At 40.2% G+C, this 18,197-nt stretch overlaps 1 long non-coding RNA gene across 1 annotated transcript in view; it reads right to left on the bottom strand.

Moving 5' to 3' along the window:
• Positions 1-2,139: 2,139 nt before the first annotated feature.
• Positions 2,140-18,197, bottom strand: part of LOC125485653 — a 48,850-nt gene continuing 32,792 nt past the window's right edge. The window contains exon 3 of the long non-coding RNA XR_007264366.1: positions 2,140-2,325. This is a non-coding gene — a long non-coding RNA (uncharacterized LOC125485653). The remainder of the gene's footprint in view (positions 2,326-18,197) is intronic.

Below are 18,197 nucleotides of genomic sequence, written 5' to 3'. Positions count from 1 at the left end.
CCCCCCCCCCCCCCCCCCCCCTCTACTCCCCCCCCCCCCCCCCCCCCACCCGCAAGACCCACACCACTATCTCTTACTGCACCGTCTCCCAATCTCTTGTCTCTTTTCACTTCCCAGTTAGGAACATCCTCTTCCCTTCATGAACATGAACCTTGTGAAAAACATGTCTTCCTCCCTGTTCCTGTCCTCCAACTAGTTGACCTCCCCACCCAGAATCCAATAGAACATCTGTCCTCGGCAAAAGGACACCAGCCAAAATGACTCACATTCCATCTGATGGCAGCTGTCAGCAGCCCCATCATTGCTAGATCTCTTACCCATAACCACTCCCCACAAACATCCAAACGCCCACCAACACCACACGAACTTTAACCCTAATACGTACTCTTTCCTCTCCACACCCCCTCCCCTGCAAGCTCCCAACAAAAGATGCCTCCCCCTCACCATTCCTGAACCCAGCTGCAGAGAGCAACATAAAACCGATTCCAATGGCGTAGTGCCTTATTATCATGAACCTGTTGGTTGTGAGAAGTTGAAGTAGTCAATAAACATACTTAGTGTGACCCAGTGTTGCCAGTATTACCCAACTTGTATTAAGCTGTAGTGCAAGCAGTACATTACAACTTGATGCTGATTGCATTGCTAATTTAAAAATGATGCTGTGAACAGTTGTTCGGGTTTGAGTGCAGTCTTGGTGAAAATTGTACTCATGGTTCCATTAGTGTCTTTTATTCCTCTGGTTTCCATTCAAAATCATCTGCATTCTGCCAAAAGTAAATTTCTTCCATGAACTAATATAATTGGGCAGCATCTTAGAAAGCAATTTAACAAAAAAACTTGCTTTAAAAGTTTTCATTGCTTTATTTAAGAGCAATAAAGTGCTTTTATTAATGTATCTGTAAATAGCTTTCTCACTCTAAGTATTGCAAAAGACCATGGGAGCATCTTGCTGGATATAATCTGCTCTTCAAGTTCGTTCATTATTTTGTACTGGCCAAAATGTTGTAATGAAACCTGGCAGAAACTCCTCCTTGCTTCATTTTTCTTGAACATTTTTATGCTTTACAGTCTGGAAGAAGCATTGCACAGTTGACGAACTTCAATCTAATTTTAAGTTAGCTTGAACCACGTCGAAGCTGAATGGGAGTGTAAGAAATGATATGCATTAAACAGATGTTCTTTTGTAATTTGTATGAAAATATTTTATCGCACTTAATGTGTTTAATGTTCTTTCCTCCTGGGTTCTATGCTCCTGGACCGTTTAGTATTGCATATCATTCCTTTTGCTGACAGCTTGCTCCCAGGCAGACCAGTAGCAGTGCTGTTTTGCAACACTTACTAGGTAGTATATGGGAGTAAAGTGATTTTCTCTGTCGCTGCTGAACAGTATCAGTTCTCCATCAACACTTTGTCTCCCAAGATAATGTAGCAAGGATCAAGTAGCTGCCATCCATAAGGTATGATGAAACCAGCCTGCATATTTCTGTTAGCAGCTTAAACTGTATTTATAATTGTGTGTTTCTGTGTGTAGATTTTCCATTTCTCTTCCTTGTTCCCCATCCACCAATCCCTTTCACTCTATTTGCTGCCTTCCCTGAAGCCCTTTGCAGCCTCCTGCACCACTGAGCTTATTAGCAGCAAATCTCAGTCAAAGTTGGAGGTGCATAATTGGAGGTGCAGCTCTTCAGAGATGTGGTCCACTCTACTTAAGAGAATGATTTTCCTCTGGTTGCCCCATGCTTGACTTTTCAGAGGTGCCTTTATGACTTTCATAGGTGAATTCCCTGCCACTGACTGTGTATTTTGAATCCTAGAGGAGAGATATATCTTTGTGTGGCACGAAACTCCAATGCAGGCAAAAGACAAACTTGGGAGAATCATCATTGAATGTATAAAAGTTTTGAACACACACTCTATTTTAAAATTTCCAAATAAAACCTTCAAATGTAATCTTTGAATTAAAGAGGGTGAAAGCAAAACCTAGACATAATTTGACAATTTAGGAATAAGAGCAAACATGCATTTATATTGTGTCTAATATGCAAGAATATCCTAAAGAGCTTCACCTTATTTAATCTACCAAAACCATTGACTATTTTGAGTATATCCATTTAATCTTCTATTTACCTTTTTATGCTCTTTAACGAGTTACTGTGGTCTCCAAATAGTTGAAGTCCTTTCCACTGTAACTGTATCCTTCCTTAGGCTTTGATAACCTTCCCGAAGTATGGTGTCCAGGATTGAACATAATATTCTGGTTATGGCCTTACCAATGTTTTACAAAGCTTTAGCAGCTTCTTAGTTTTGGTAATACGTTCCTACTGTCTGAAAAACAAGTATCCAGTATTAGTCTGCTTTCTCCCCCTTTCTAGCATGTGCAGAATCCATACTGCCACTTTTTTATAAACTGCTAGCTTTAAAATTGCTGGTGGCAAAATATCACTTAATAGCGTTAAATGCCTTTTTGAATGGCCAGATCCACTGTGTAACTGTACAACCTCATCAAACACCTTTTATTATTCCACCAAAGAGCAATCAAATTACTCAAACACAAATTGCCTGTAACAACAGATTACTCACTTTGAACATACTTTGAGATCTGAGGTAGTAGGAACTGCAGATGCTGGAGAATCTGAGATAACAAGGTGTAGAGCTGGATGAACACAGCAGGCCAGGCAGCATCAGAGGAGCAGGAAGGCTGACATTTCGGGCCTAGGCCCTTCTTCAGAAAAAAGGGTTCTGAAGAAGAGTCTAGGCCTGAAATGTCAGCCTTCCTGCTCCTCTGATGCTGCTTGTCCTGCTGTGTTCATCCAGCTCTACACCTTGTTATACTTTGAGATCTATCATGAAGACTATAAAGTGGTTTAATTGTACAGTCAACATAACTACTTAACAACGCATCAAATTTCTAGTAGTTGATCAAAAGTAAGTTATTAAGTATTACTAGTTACATCTTCAATACTGCACCTGAACATTAAACGTGATGATATTTCAGGTAGATGTGTTTGCAGCTTTGAGCTAATGAAATTGAAGCTAAAATAGTTCTAAAGAATAGCTTTTTGTTGATGCATATCTAGTCAGCACAATGTAGGAAAACCAGGCAGCCAGCATTCTAGAAACAGCAATGAGGTGCTGACAAGAATCTGTTTTAGGTGCTGTTGGGTGCTAAGTGTTGACTGGGACACTGAACTCTCAATCTTTTCTTTCTCAAAGTAACATGTGTCTTTTGTATTGACCAAAAATGACGGATGGAGAGTCCATTTAATGTCTCACCTGGAAGATTGTGAACAGTCAATAAAATATGTTGATTAGGTTATGTGCTCGAGGCTATGGAGTTACTAAAAGGATAGTTGTTTTATGTGTATCTACCATGTCATGAATAACCTATCTGTTTTGAAGCATTATGTTTACTTCAGTCCTATACAATCCATAGTCACCTGTGTGTCATGTGCTTTGTGCTCAAGGCTCACAAAACATCCAGAATAACATATTGTAACAAATTTGTTCATCAAGCTACAAATAAGGAAGTCAGATGAGTCCATCGTAATTCATCTATCCAGAAAAATATCCCCAACCACATCTTGCCACCACCCCAACCCCCACCCAACCAAACACAGCAACTGTTTGTTTATAAAAGGAACTTTGTGATGCCTGTCCACTGATTAATTTTGTTAGTTTAAAGTTGTGTTCTGCTTATCCTGTTCTGTTCAGATTTACATCTGCCAATTCCATGGTGCTTACTATCTTGTCTGAGGTTTGTTCTATTCAGTGACGCACAATCCAGATTCTGCTTACCTCGGTCCAATGATATCAGTGATCACCATCATCATCTCTTCAGGGCTAGATGCTCTCTTCTGTGCCTCTCTATAAAAAGAATGGTACTGCACGTGTGGTGCAGTTTGACCAAAGCGAAATACAATCGGAACATGACTTTTTGAATTTTATCTAATATTGTTGAGAATTTTTTTTGAAGAGTCACTGGACCTGAAACGTTAACTCTACTTTCTTTCCCCAGCTGCTGCCAGACCTGCTGAGTTTTTCCAGCAATTTTTATTTTGTTCTTGATTTCCAGCATCCACAGTTCTTTGTTCTTTTTTTGTTGTTGTGGTTGAGAATTTTATCTGCTTTGTTAATCACTACTTTGCAGTCATTACAGAGTATCAAATGCCTAAGGCATCTATCCAGATTTCTCTTCACTTCATTACATACAAACATGTGAATTGGGAGCAGAATAAGTTGTTTTGCCCATCAGGCTTGCTCAGCTTTTCAGTAAGATCATGGCTGATCTGATTACTCCAGGTTTTTGTCTGCGTTCTAAACTGTTTCAGCGTCCCACCATTTCCTGGGATTGTGTGTGTAACTTGCGTATTCATTCAATAACAAAGCATGCAATCACCAATATTCATTATACGAAAGCTGAAGAAAATGAAGGCTTTAGGTGTAATATAAGTTTAAATAATAGTGAGATAAAGACCAGATAGAGTTAAAGGAAGGGATGAGAAGGAAAGAAAAGTAGGATTAATGGAAAACTGGCTTCCTTTTCATTGGTCACTGCCCGTAATGGGAGGTTTTTAATTATATTCTAAGCTTGGCTCCATGTTTTTTCTAGGATACAACAAGGAATGCCTGATGCTATTGGTAGAAAGTAGGGTTGATGATGAAATGAAGCGAAGACAAGAATTACATTTGATGTATTTTTCTTTGTTTTAGAAGTGGTGGCAGAACATCCAGTTGGAAGAGGAATACTGTTTCAAAAGCGGAATCCAAGGTACAAAATTTACATTTTTATAAACTGATTACTCTAGAACTTTTCCCATTTAATTAATTTTAGTGTTTATCTTTTTTGACAGCATTTTTTCTGCTTTGTGAAATGGTTCTTTATCAAGCTGGAGAAGATATTGTAACTGAGCTTAATCATTCCTTACTCATTTCACATGCAGCTCCAGCTGAGATTTTAAGGTGAAGAATGCATTCTGGAGGCCTTGTTCTAGCAAGAATCCTCAAATTTCTTGTCCATTCTTTTTAGATTGGGACGATAGAAATCTAGTTCTATTTGGCTTTTAAGGGTCTTGAGAATTTAAAGTCTGGCAATATTTTGCTTTCTGAGGGCCTTTCTGCCTTCTAAGCTTTATATCTAGATCTAGAAAATTAAGTCGCAGCAGAGGCAAACCCACTCTACTGGCTGACTCAGCATTATGGAATCACAGAATTATTATAAAATAAAGTTCTTCATAACACCACTATCTGTATTGACTCTCTGAACATTTCACTTCATGCCATTTTCTGCCATCTTCCTTGTAACTCTGCACATTGCTTTTCAAATAAGAGTTTGCACTTTTTATATGCATTCACCTAAAATGTGCTTCTGCCACACATGGCAGTAAGCTTCAGAACCTGCATTAAATTTTTTTTATATCATTTTTGCTTCATCTGCCAGTTCTTTTGTCTCAATACCTTCACAGTCCTTTTATGATTGATTCAGTATTGGATGTTCCTACTAGAGAAGGTGCAAAACTTGACCAGCCTTTGGGAAATAAGGCAGAGCAGGTGACTGAAGTGTCAGGGGAGCACTTTGGGGCCAGTGATCATCATTCTATTAGTTTTAAAATAGTGATGAAAAAGGATAGAGAGAATTTAAAAGTTAAAGCTCTAAATTGGAGGAAGGCCAATCTTGACTGCAGTAAGCAAGAACTTTCAAAAGTTGATTGGGGATAGGTATTTGCAGGTAAAGGTATGGCTGGGAAATGGGAAGCCTTCAAAAATGAGATAACGAGTCCAGAGACCGTACCTTCCTGATAGAGTGAAGGGTAAGATTGGTAGGTGTAGGGAATGCTGAATGACTAGAGAAATTGAGGTTTTGGTCAAGAAAAAGAAGGAAGTATATGCCAGGTATAGAGAGCAGGGATCAAGTGAATCCCTAGGAGAGTATAAAGGCAGTAGATGTATACTTAAGAGGGAAATCAGGAGGGCAAAAGGGAGACTTGAGATAGCTTTGGCAAAGAGGGTTAAGGAGAATCCGAAGGGATTCTACAAATACATTAAGGACAAAAGAGTAAGTAGGGAGAGAACAGGGACCCTTAAAGATCAGCAAGACCCCCTATGTGTGGAACTGCAGGAGCTGGGGGAGATATTGAATGAGTATTTTGCCTCAGTGTTTACTGTGGAGAAGGATATGGAAGCTACAGAATGTGGGGAAATAAATAGCGACATCTTGAAAAATGTCCATATTACAGAGGAGGGGCTGCTGCATGACTTAAAATGCATAAAGGTGGATAAATCCCTGGCACCTGATCAGGTGTACCTTAGAACTCTGTGGGAAGCCAGAGAAGTGATTGCTGGGCTGCTTGCTGAATTATTTGTATCATCGATAGCCACAGGTGAGGTGCTGGATGACTGGAGGTTCGCTAATGTGGTGCCACTATTTAGGAAAGATGGTGAGAAAAAGCCAAGGAAACTATAGACCAGTGAGCCTGACATCAGTAGTGGGCAAGTTGTTGGAGGGAATCCTGAGGGACAGGATTTATAGGTATTTGGAAAGGCAAGGACTGATTAGGGATAGTCAGCATGGCTTTGTGCGTGGGAAATCGTATCTCACTAAATTGAATGAGTTTTTTGAAGAAGTAACGAAGAGGATTGATGAGGGTAAAGCAGTGCAACATGATCTAAATGGCCTTCAGTAAGACCTTCGACAAGTTTCCTCATGGTAGACTGGTTAGCAAGGTTAAATCACATGGATCTCCCATGTGAGAACTAGCTATTTGGATACAGAAGTGGCTCGAAGGTAAAAGACGGAGGGTCGTGGTGGAGGGTTGCTTTTCATACTGAAGGCCTGTGAACAGTGGTGTGCCACAAGGATAGGTGCTGGGTTCACTGCTTTTCATCATTTAAATAAATGATTTGGATGTGAAAGTTGGAGGTATGGTTTGTAAATTTGCAGATGACACCAAAATTGGAGGTGTAGTGGACAGCGAAGAAGGTTACCTCAGAGTACAACGGGATCTTAATCAGATGGGTTGATGGGCTGAGGAGTGGCAGATGGAGTTTAATTTAGATAAATGTGAGGTGCTACATTTTGGAAAGGCAAATCAGGGCAGGACTTACACACTTAATGGTAAGGTCCTGTGGAGTGTTGTTGAACAAAGCAACCTTGGAGTACAGGTTCATATTTCCTTGAAAGTGGAGTCACGGATAGATAGGATAGGGAAGAAAGCATTTGGTATACTTGCCTTTTTGGTCATTTCATTGACTATAGGAGTTGGGAGGTCATATCGCAACTATATGGGACTTTGGTTAGGCCACTTTTGGAATACGGCATTCAGTGCTGGTCTCCTTGCTATAGGAAGAATGTTGTGAAACTTGCAAGGGTTCAGAGAAGATTTAGAAGGATGTTGCCACGTTTGGAGGGTTTGAGCTATAGGGAGAGGCTGAATGGTCTGGGACTATGTTCCCTAGAGCATTGGAGGCTAAGGAGTGACCTTTATAGAGGTTTATAAAGTCATGAGGGCCTTAGATAGGGTGACTAGCCAAGACCTTTTCCCCATGGTAGGGGTGTCCAAAACTAGAGGGCATTGGTTTAAGTTGAGAGGGGAAAGATTTAAAAGGTTCCTAAGGGGCAATATTTTCACAAAGAGGATGGTGCATGTATGGAATAATCTGTCAGAGGAAACGGTGGAGGCTGGTACAGATACAACATTTAAAAGGCATCTGAATGGGCACATGAATAGGAAGGGTTTAGAGGGTTATGGGCAAATGCTAGCAAATGGGACTGGATTAATTTAGAATATCTGGTCAACATGGATGAGTTGGACCGAAGGGCCTGTTTCCATGCTGTACAACTTTATGACAATGATTCTATGACAAGTGAGAACCATTTCTCTTATCTACTCAGTCTAGAACCCTTGTGATTTTCAATACTTCTATTGAATCTACCCTCACCGTTCTCATCTCCAAGGGAAAGAATCCTAACTTTTTTCCAATTTATCCTCATAACTGAAGTTCTAAATGCCTGGAACAATTCTCCCAAATCTCCCATTTCCAAAGTCTTCTCATCTTTTCTGAAATGTGGTATCCAGAATTGGGGACACAACTCCAGCTGAGCAACACTGGTGTCTTACACAAGTTCCACTTAACCTCCTTGCTCTAAGGCTTTATTTTCAGGGTATAGAGACAATGATACTGGATACTTTATAAATAATCTCAACCTGTCCTGCTACCTTCAATGACTTATGCGCATATATACTTCGGCACATTTTATTGTATATTGTCTCTCGATGTTCTTCCTCCCAAAGTGAATTATTTCCCATTTCTCCATACTGAATTTCATCTGTTACCAGTTTGCCCATTCCGTCAACTGGTTTGTGTCCTTTTGAAATTCTACACTACCCTCTTCACAACTTACAATGCTTCCAAGATTTGTATCATTCTAAAATTTCGCAGTTCTCCTCTGTACTTCAATGTCTAAGCCATAGATACATATCAGAAAAAGCAAAAGTCCTGACACTGACCTCCAACATAATACTTCTAAACCAAAGATCACAAATTGCATCCCATTTCTCCCCATTGAACATCATCTGCCACCTACTTACCAATTACAATAATTTGTCTACTTCATTTTAAGGTTGTACACTATCATAATCATAGGTTACTTTTCTTTCACTGACTGACTGACTGAATTCTGTATCCATATTGCTACTATCGCCTCCATGAGCAGTAACTTTGCTCACATGTCTGTTGTGTAGTGCTGTATCAAATGGCTTTTGGAAGTCTATGCGAATCATGTTAACAGCATTGCCCTCATCAACACTCTATTACTTCTTCAAAAAATTCTAGGAAGTTTAACATAACTTGATTTCATTGATTTCATAAGGCATTTATTTTAATTAACTGCATTTGCCAAAGTAACACTTCATATTATCATTTCTAGAAATTTTCCCATCACGGGGTTAAATTGAGTGGCCTTCACTTGCTGGGCTTCACTTTACATCAATGTAAAGCAGCAACATTTGCGATTCTGAGTTCATTGGCACCATCTCTATATCTAAGAAAAGCTGAAAAATTGTGGCACATGTGTCTGCAATTTCCACTTTCACTTCCCCTAACCTTGGATATATCACTTCAGGATCCTGGTGTCTTATCAACTTTAGCTAGACGATAGCCTATCCAATACCTCTTTCTTTATCAGTTGTAAAACTCTGTAGTGATTAAATTAACTAATCGTTCTGTGTGGGCTGCACGGCATTGTCATCTTCCTTGCTAAAGACGAATCAAAGCATTCATTTTTGACCTGCCTCCATGTGTAAATCTAATTCTGATTACTAATTGGCTTTACTACTATCCCCCTTTTACTATTTATATGCATGTACAAGATTTGAAGATTCTCATTTATGTTGGCTTCCAATTTTTTTTTTTCCATGTTGCCTCTTTATTTCTCTCACTCGCTGTAAAACCAGTCTCTCCCTCCTGTAACGGAATCACAGAGTCATAGAACTGTACAACATGGAAACAGACTCCTCAGTCTAACTCGTCTATGCTGACCAGATATCCTAAATAAATCTAGACCCATTTGCCAGCATTTGGCCCATATCCCTCTAACCCCTTCTTATTCATATACCCATCCAGATGCTTTTTAAATGTTGTGATTGTACCAGCCTCCACCACTTTCTCTGGCAGCTCATTCCATGCACACACCACCCTCTGCGTGGAAAAAGTTGCCTCTTAGGTCCTTTTTAATTCTTTCCCCTCTCATCTTAAACCTATGGCCTCTAGTTTTGGATTCCCCTCCCCTGGGAAAAAGACCTTAACTGTTCACCCTATCCATGTCCCTCATGGTTTTGTAAAGCCTCTGGTGCCCCAGGGAAAAATGCTCCAGCCTATTCAACTTCTCCCTGTAACTGAAACCCTCCAACCCAAGCAACATCTTTGTAAATCTTTTCTGAACCCTTTCAAGTTTAACACCTCTTTCCTACAGCAGGGGGACCAGGATTGAACACACTATTCTAAAAGTGGCTGAACCAATATGCTGTGTAGCCGCAACATGACATCCCAACTCCTATACTCAGTGATAACACAGTGTGGAGCTGGAGGAACACAGCGGGCCAGGCAGCATCAAAGGAGCAGAAAAGTTGACGTCTCGGGTCGGGACCCTTCAGAAAAATTTTTCAGAAATGGGGAAATGGCACAGAGGATTTCCTTCCACTCCCCAAAACTGGCCTGAAATTTTAACATTTTGCTTCGCCCCTCCCGTGGGAAATTATATGGTTTTTGTCTGGGGTGGTTACATGTACTGCAATCGTGATGGATAAGCTGGTGGACCAGAGAGGTTTTCTTCCCTATCCATCATTATCTCATATACAGAATTTGTAGCAACATCTAAATTTGATTCTTGAACCCAAGGAAAACAATACAACAGGACAGAGAATCCAATTGTCTGAAGTAGAACAGCATTCTATTACACACCAGAGCCCACAAGTCCCAAAACTAGTCTCAAAATCTGTCTTAGTCCTTGCTTTACATATTAGAGCACAGGTGTGTACAACTATTCCTTCATCCTTCCAACATTCCAGATGAAATGCTTGCATTAGAATTTAGTATCACAGGCACAGTGACATTAGGTAACAAGTTCTGAAGTTGCTGCAAAAGCTCAGCAGGTCTGGCAGTATCTGTGAAGAGAAATCCGAGTTAATGTTTCAGATGCGGTGACCGTTTCTCATCACCGATACTACCAGACCTGCCGAGGTTTTCCAGCAACTTCTGTTTTTTGTTTCTGATTTACAGCATCTGCAGTTCCCTGTTTTTATTTGGTAACAAGTTACTTAACAATAAGGATATATCCAATTGTGCATCCACTTCCTACTATGGATACTGGTAGTGACCAACACTGGGGATCAGGGTTAATTTTATCCCCCTTTCTTCCTTAGCTCAAGAACAGCACATACCAATTGCTGTCCTTCTTCAATTACGAAGTGCAACCTGGGGCTTCTTTATTTGTAACCTACAGGGTACAACATGCATCTACAGAACAATGGGAGAGTTAGAGGAGATGGTGACATTCACCGTGACAGTTTCAAATCCTACCATGGTAGCTGGTGAAATTTAAATACAATTAGTTTCTAAATAGTCTGGAATTGAAAGCTAGTGTCAGTCACTGTCACCTACAACCTGTGAAAGAATAAAGAAAATATTGTTGCTCTGCATCTTTTATTTTCAGTAAAAGAGAACAAATCTTTAAAGTGATCTTAAATTGCTCAGATGCAATAAAACTGGCAAAAGACCACAGATTTCACCACTAACCAGAACAACCTAATATATTTTTATTTACCTTTTTCCACCAAATCTTTTTTTGATATTTCAGTGGTATCCTGTTGTGCCCCATATCTATTGCATTAGTAGGTAGCATGTTCTACCACTAACTGCTTCAGAACGAAGAGCAGTAGCTCATTATTGTCTCGTTTGAATGTCAAGTACCTTGATCATATGTAATCAGCTGGGCTTTCAATGCTGTTTTCTGTCTGAACACACTGCACTTTCTGTTCTTTTATCTTAATTCACCTCTCTTTCTTCAACCAGGGAGCTCTGGATTTTTTAACCCTACCTTTTCCTTGTGAGGGAGTAAACTTTACTGTGCCTTAACTATCTCTTGTTTGAATGTAATCCATCGTTTACATACCACATTTCCTGCAAACCTTTGACTTCAATTTATTTGGCCCAGATCCATTCTTATCCCATCATTGGCTTTCCCCCAGTTCATTACTCTTACTCTGGTTTGTTTGGTTTTTTTCTATATTACCCTAAGACTTGTGATACAATGATCGCTGCCCCCTAAATGTTCTCTTACTGCCACCAGATCTACATAGCTGACTACATTCCCAAAAAACAGATCTAACAATGCCTTATTTCTCATTGGACTAGGAACATACTGTTGCAGAAAATTATTCTAAACACACTCTAGGAAATCTTGCCCACCTCTGCCCTTTACTACTATACCAGTCTCTACCTGATAAGTAAGGTTCCCTCATTATAGCCACTCCATAGTTCTTATCTTTCCCTAATTTTCTGCAAATTTGTTCCACTACATCTTTCCCAAAGCTTGCTGCCTATAGATTTCACTGAGCAATGCAATTGCACCTTTTTTGTTCCTTGGATCTAGTCAAATTGATTCTGTCCTTGATCCCTCTGAGACATCCTCTTTCTTCAGCACTGCAATGCTCTCCTTAATCAATTGTGCTATGTTCCTTTCCTGTCTTTCTTGAATATCTAGTATCCAGGAATATTTAACACTTGGTCCATGCCCTTCGAGCTAAATCTCTTCCATGACCACAACATCACCAATTTTATTTACCATGCTCTAGATTCACGTATATGTACACTAACCCTGAATTAAATTTCCTTACTTTCTCCTTTTCGTTGACCCTTAAAAATCTGCATGCATTGTCTTAAACTGTTGCTTTACGTGAACTGGAGGTACAGCTCTCACTGATATGGAATCTGTGTAGTTGTGGCTATAGGAAGCTGTGGTTAGCTCAGTTGGCTGGATGGTTGCCTATAAGAAAGGGGATTGAGTTGCAATGATCTATTTTATTTGCTGTTGCGTTGAACAGTCTGTACGAGAAAATTGACAATACTTCATACTATAATACCAGTAGATCCATTGCATGTTATGGAAATGGTCCATATTATGATGTTCTAAAATTATTGAAGGATATTGCTGGGGAAAGGTGGGGTGTTTAAAATGGTAAAAATGTGATCTGATTCAAGCCCACAATAAACATGCCTTGGCCTTGTCTGATTTCCTAACTCTAGGTTAATAATAACAAACTGTCAGTGAGGTTCCGTGTCAATGTGGTTCCGTACCTAAGATTATGGCATTCACTTAAAGTTTACAAGAGTTTAAGAAAGCTCACAGATTGAGGGAGGCAGTCACTTGATTCAGTAAGTAACTGTTTCTCAGCTAAGGGCACAGGAATGCTTTCTCCCACCTCCCCTGAAACCCCAGATCTTCAAGCAGATCTGCTGCAGTTGCCTCTCCCTGTGATCAAAGCAATCTCTGCTTTCACACATCACTTTGATTACTTAGTAGTCTCCAAATGCTGACCCGTGATATCGGCTTTCTGCTCTGCAATTGGCCATCTGCCAAGTTGAAAAAGGACTAAAGCAGTTCTTCTTTTCTGCTCCTTGGTACATCTTCGAGAATTTTTAATCTTACAAATTGGACTTTGGACTCTGGAGGGGCACTATCATTCAGGGCCTCGAAGTGCTACAGATGTTTTGCTTCAGTAGGCCTAGACTGTAGATTGTTCTTAACATTAACCAATCATAAAATCCAGGGACTGAGAATGGGAGTGAATATCATTGTACAATTTGAAAATGTAGTTTCTCAATTTGCATCCTACTGAGTGGGCACTTACCAAAGGCTAGATCCTGGTCCTTCAATGTTCTTCTCTTTATCTAACCTGGTTCATATTACGATACCTTGATTTGATTTGATTTGATTTGATTTGATTTGATTTATTGTGGTCACATGTACCCAGGTACAGTGAAAAGCTTTGTTTTGCAAGCAATACAGACAGTTCATAGCAAACAAGGACATATAGATATTAGGTGCTTAGACAGAGGAATACTGTTGCACAGGAGGTGCAGAAAGCATGATCACCATTAGCAAGATCAACATTATTTGAAGTTAGAGAGGTTCAGCAGTCTAATAACTGCAGGGAAGAAGCTGTTCTTGAACCTGTTGGTGCACGTGTTCAAGCTTCTGTGTCTTCTACCTGACAGAAGAGATTGGAAGAGAGCATTACCTGGGTGGGAGAGGTTTTTGATGACATTGGCGGCCTATCTGCGGCAATGAGAAGTGTAAATGGATAGGAGGTTGGCATGTGTGATGATCTGGGCTGTGTGTGCAACTTTCTGTAGTTTCTTACAGTCCTGGGCAGAGCAGTTGCCATACCAGACCAATATGCACTCAGAATGCTTCCTATGGTACATCTGTAGAAGTTGGTGAGGGCCCTTATGGACATGTTGAATTTCCTAGGCCACCTGAAGAAGAGGCGTTGTTGTGACTGCTTGACCATAGCATCTAACTGAGAGGTCCAGGACAGATTCAGTTATTATCACTCCTAGGAACTTGATACTCTCAATCCTCTCCACCTCAGCTTTGTTGATGTAGATAGGAGCCTGTTCTCTTCCTTTCTTCCTGAAGTCAATGATCAGTTCTTTTGTTTTGTGGACTTTGAGAGAGAGATTATTATCATTGCTGCACGACACCAAGCACTCTACCTCCTTCATGTATTCTGACTCATCATCGTTTGATATCCATCCTACTACAGTGGTGTCATCAGCAAACTTGTAGATGGCGTTCGTTCAGAATCTGGCTTCATTGTCGTGGGTGTACGAGCAGTACAGTAGGGGGTGCTAGTGTTGAGGATTATCATGGAGGAAGTGCTATTGTCTGTCTTCACTGATTGAGGTCTGTGGGTCAGGAAGCTGAGGATCCCGTTGCAGAGGGCAGAGCTGAGACCTAGGTCTTGGAGTTTTGAGATTATTCTGGTAGAGATTATGGTGTTGAAGGTGAAGCTGTAGTCGGTGAGTTGGGGCTTGATGTAGATGTCCTTGTTATCCAGGTGTTCCAGGAATGAGTGTAGGGCTGGGGAAATGGCATCCACTGTGGACCTGCTTTGCCAGTAGGCAAATTGCAGTGGATCAAGGCAGGCTGGGAGGCTAGAGTTGATGTGGGTCATGACCAACCTCTTGAAGCACTTCATGATTATGGAGGTCACAGGCACTGGGCGATAGTCATTCAGGTATGTTGCATGTGTTTTCTTTGGTCCTGGGATGATGGTGGTCTTCTTGAAGCAAGTGGGGACTTTGGAGTGTAGCAAGAAGAGGTTGATGATGTCAGCAAATACCTCCACCAGCTGGTCTGCACAGGACCTAAGTGCACAGCCAGGGACTGTCTGGGCCAGTCACTTTCCCCAGTTTAATCTCAGGAAGGCCGATCTGCAGTGGAGCGGTCACTGAGGGAACAAGTGCATCCTGGGCTGTCTGGGCGGGTAACACTCACCACTGGCATTCTGCTCGAAATCAGCATAGAAAGCATCGAGTGCATCAGGGAGGGGTGTGTTTTTGTCCTGTATTTTGTTCTGCTTCATTTTGTATCCCATTATGTAATATCACCTGACTTGGAGGGCATGGTATTGTTACTGACCAACTGCACACATTTTTAATCTTTCAGTGGCTGGGGAATCAATGGACATTTTGCCAACCATTTCATGGTCAAAGTGATCAGGGTGCGTGGCTCCTGATCAACAGCAGAAATTTCTAAAATTTTTTCTATAAAATATACAACTTTGTACTCGGGCTCCAGAAACACAGCTAGATTCTAGCACAAGAGTATGATACAATTGAGGGTCAGACAGTTATACCTTTTGGTACTCTGTAGTGCTTAAGATTTTTTTAACAAGTGTGAGAGAGCAGTTTCTGTGGGGGTAGGTGGTTTGTGTGGACGGAAAGGGGTAGAGCAGAAATTTGGCATCTTCAATGCATTTTTTCTTGGATCTCAGGAAGTGAGTCAGTTGCTAAAGACAGAAAAGCAAAGTTGCTTTGATGGAAGTTAGGGTTATTGGTTGGCAGCATGAGGCCTGAAGATGGTGTAATTTTCATAGTAATTTAAGGCAATTATTGGTATTTCTGGTTTCATTTTTAAGTTTGAAACTACCAGCGCACACTTCTTGCTATTGAGCAGTTCAAGTCATTCTAACGTGCTCTTCAGTAATTGTCACCTGTTTGCAACTGTAGCATATTCATAGACACATTTATCTGGACAACTAGGCAACCTGAACCTCCACCCAGGATTGGTACAAGCAAAATATTTTAACCTATGTTCTATATCGGTTATCTTTGTTATTATATTACCTCATGGTTTTGGAGACAGAGTTTTATCTTTTAGGCACAAGGTGCCCCTGTCTTGGGATAGATGTGTCAATATTTGGAGTTAGGCCGAGTTATAAATGATACTCTTGAAAGTATCCTCATATGTTTGGGATTCTAACAGGTATGCTTACTCTGCCTTATACTCTTCAGTGGAATTTGCTCAGGCTACGTCCTTGCTGCATAAAATCTTTAAGATCTGCTTTGGGTGGACAGTCAGCTAATTCACTTCCAGGAATTTCCAGTCAGCCAATTCTGGTGTAGTTTTTACAATGAAGAATGTGCATCGCGATTGGATTTAAGAAGGCTATATGCGCCATGTGGGCTTTTCAAACAATTCATATTTTAGACCATATTAAGGATGTACAAGTAAAGTTGACCTGCAGTTGCTGAGGTAGTACTTCAGTCTTTTACATCAATGATCAGAGAAAAGAAATTTTATTTCTATAGCAGAATTCTATATGGCAGGAAAGTTTTATTTTTCCTTGAACCATAAATTTTTTGGCCTTTCACATGTTGGAAGTGGACAACTTGTTTGCCTTGCTGTCCATCTGTTCAAGTAGAAAATCTTTCCATAGGTGATTCAAGTACCGTTGCGCAATTAAAATTAAACTGAACACCTTTGCATCATCAGATAATCTTGACCTCTGCTGGAGTTACTACGATAGGAGGATCATCCATGCAGAAGGAAGATGTCTTCTCCATTACCTGAACATTAAGGTTGACCAATGCATTGCCATCCCTTGCACTAAACTAAACCTGTCATTAAAGGTTGACAATGAGCCAAATATGTATTCCTGTTAGGCCTACAGATGGGATCATATGCTTCAAGTATAAATTCTTTTGACTGACAGAAAGAATGGTCTTTGAAAGACATTGACCTTGAGATCAAAGTTTCTCTTGTCAGTGTTTGTGACCTTATTTAATCTCTCAAATTTCCATTAGTTGAATCTGGCAGAGCAATCAGCAGACATTTGTGGAAGGCCTGAATGATTACATCTTCTATTTCAGAACTTCTGCCATGCGTTTGACACCATTACTTATTTATGTTTTTTCTGAGAATATGAATGATGTTGGCAAAGCTGCTTTTATTGTTTATCTTAGCTGTTCTGAGGAATTGATAGCCACTTCAGAAGCATTAAATTTATTTATATGATGTGTACCAGATTGAGTAAAAATTGCAGATTTTCTTTTCAGAAGAATATTAGTGAACTAGCCATTTTATTTTAACCAAGCAGCAGCTTTCCACATTTAATGTTTATTGTGATGTTAACTTGCAAATTGACAGCTGCATTAAACTTCATTTTGCAATTTTGGGCAATCAGCCTCTGAATTGCTAATTTAATCTAACCACAACACTGCTGTACCTGCGTCCTTGTACTGACAGCATGTGGCACTGAGTGTAATCCTGAGACTGCCTCAAATCCTTAAAATTAATCTGCCTCCAAACTCAGTTATGTTCCTTCCTTTATTACTAATTTGAAGATAAACCAAGGTTTCTGAGTTGCCCTTGCTAGTTTATTTTGTACCTGTCTGATACTCGAGGGACACAAATTATTCTGCTGTCTCAATTGCTACTGCAAAAGTCTATCTCTTTTGACTATGCAATGTTCTATTATTTCTTCTCTTCATTTCTGTCTTTGTGCCACAACATGTACTAAGGTGCCATCCTTTGCTCGTGGCTGCATTACTCTGAGTTGCTATTGTCACAGGTATCGCTTTTATTTCAAACTATAGTTTATTCATAAAATGTTGTGCAAGTTACAATTATTACAATTACAAAGCATTTCAACCTGAATATTGAAGCATTTCAAAACAAATTCAATGTAATATATCATGTTCCATTCTTAGGTGCTTCCCTCTGATTGTAATAGTGTTCATAATAACAATATATATTCTATGTCAGGCATACAGCCCCAGGATAAAGCATTTCAAATCAGATGTTAGACTGCAATAGATGTAAACTTTGCCTCTTGCACCGTGTTACACTCTGAGCAACCGCAATTAAATTCAATGTTCTTAATGTTCATTATGTATATTCCTTGTTAGATGTACAACTTTTGGGATTCTGCAGTTTACTGCCCATTGGAGCACTATGGCTGAAAGGCCTCAGATCACAACCTTTTAAAAACCGAAAGATCTGCAGATGCTATAAATCAGGAACAAAAACAAAGTTGCTGGAAAAGCTCAGCAGATCTGGCAGCATCTGTGAAGGAGAAAACAGAGTTAACGTTTCGGGTCCGGTGACCCTTCCTCAGAACTGACGGTGGCTGGGA

Source organism: Rhincodon typus, chromosome 2 (genome assembly GCF_021869965.1).
Source record: "Rhincodon typus isolate 14 chromosome 2, sRhiTyp1.1, whole genome shotgun sequence".
In the NCBI taxonomy this organism is placed as follows: Eukaryota; Metazoa; Chordata; class Chondrichthyes; order Orectolobiformes; family Rhincodontidae; genus Rhincodon; species Rhincodon typus.
This window is presented reverse-complemented; position numbering and strand designations above follow the sequence as displayed.